Source organism: Periplaneta americana, unplaced genomic scaffold (assembly GCF_040183065.1).
Source record: "Periplaneta americana isolate PAMFEO1 unplaced genomic scaffold, P.americana_PAMFEO1_priV1 scaffold_45, whole genome shotgun sequence".
Classification (NCBI taxonomy): Eukaryota; Metazoa; Arthropoda; class Insecta; order Blattodea; family Blattidae; genus Periplaneta; species Periplaneta americana.
This window is the reverse complement of record NW_027185526.1, coordinates 110,735-112,418: the sequence shown is the minus strand read 5'-3', so window position 1 is coordinate 112,418 and position 1,684 is coordinate 110,735. Positions and strand designations below refer to the sequence as shown.

The following is a 1,684-nucleotide window of genomic DNA, read 5'->3' as shown; positions in this document are numbered from 1 at the left end:
AAACAGAGTTCACAATTTCCAAAGATTGTAAACTTTGTGAAACACCCCACTGGTGAATCAGCACGCCGAGCTCGATCGAAATACAACCAGTTACTATTATTTCCCTATCGTTTTTTGACATTTGATTCCGCGTCCTACCCCTTTCATTCGTTACTAACCAACAACGCCAATAGCAGAAGGTAACGCAAAAACAGTCACCGGTTCCCCGATGCATGGCTTTCTCTCTCAATGTCAACTGAGAGTTAAAAATATTCATTATAATATGCACTTTCCACTCACTCCTCAGAATGTCTTCTTTATTTTTATTTATTTATTTATTTATTTATTTTTAAAGATATGTGAGCTACGTACTGTATGTCTGATGTTTTGCCATCGTACATTCAAATATTTATATTCACTGTACAGTACAGCGAACTGTTTATACTTACTGTACATGCTATAACTACTTCTCCCAACTCCGCTATTGCTATATTTCCTAAACTAAACGCTGATATTGAAATAACGCCTGGTCTGATAATGCAGTCTGTTTAAATTTCTACCGACCAAGTTCTGCCCTTCATCATGGGAAAACAACGAGCTTCTTTAAAGGATACAACTACTAGGACAGAGATATTTTCATTATGGAATTTGTACTACCCACTGAAATGTAGTAACTAATGGGATTTTAATTAGCCATATATGTACAGTATATTACATTCTTTACCTAAAATGTCTCTAACTTCTAGGGAGAGCGCGAGGTACGTTCACAATCCCCTGAATACATATTCCCTTCTTCGAGAAAACGCAGAGAAGTGAACCGTCTCATATGAATATGCTACCAGTCATAAGTTTCAATACGGAGCTGCAAGTACTTAAGAATTATCAATTACTCTACAATTATGCAGCGGCGTCATCATCCAAGCTATAGCTGGAATAGGGAAGGGAACATAATATCCCATAAGTCTTATTAGAACACGCTGGAAATAGTGACGTAAAAAAAAAAATCGCCAACGGCACGTGGTGTTCCCAAGCGGTCACCCATCCAAGTACTGACCACGCCCAATGTTGCTTGACTTCGGTGATCGGACGAGAACCGGTATTTTCAACATGGTATGGCCGTTGCCGATGAAACTGCGTAATCTGTAGGCACTTGAGGACGATGGGATTGGGGTGCACTCGATAAAACCTGCACTCGCTCACACACACACGTAAACTGCCTGCTTAGACTCTGTACCTAAATTACCAAGCTCGTTGGATGTCATTGGGATAGATGATAAATCTATCTATCAACGGCAGTTTGGTTACGTTTCAACGTCACACACTGCTGGATTGACACGGGATTAATAAAACAGCTAGTCGGCATTCTAAGTTAAGCCACAGGTGGATTGTTGTTCAACAGCGGAGCCTCCTTTCAACCACATGGTTGTGGAACTGTAGTCGGATTTTCGACATCATTTTCATGCCATACTACGGAACTTCACACAAACTTCAATTCACTTCTTGCACCGGCGGCTACTACGAATGGACTGAAGCTCGCTACTGACTAGGGGGGGGGGGACATTTGTCTCTTGATGGATTACGTGACAGATATATAAAGTATCAGTCGTATGTTATGAACCCGAGTTTCAATAAAGATAGATTACCCGTATGTCCACAGATTCTCAGTAGTGGCCTGCGGAAGGATTATGACCGCGGTCGACAAGTT

The 1,684-nt window shown here is 41.0% G+C and overlaps 1 non-coding gene across 1 annotated transcript; it reads right to left on the bottom strand.

Moving 5' to 3' along the window:
* Positions 1-984: 984 nt before the first annotated feature.
* On the bottom strand, positions 985-1,103 carry LOC138694117 (5S ribosomal RNA). The gene has a single exon (XR_011330792.1). It is a non-coding gene; the product is annotated as a 5S ribosomal RNA (ribosomal RNA).
* Between the last annotated feature and the right edge of the window lie 581 nt (positions 1,104-1,684).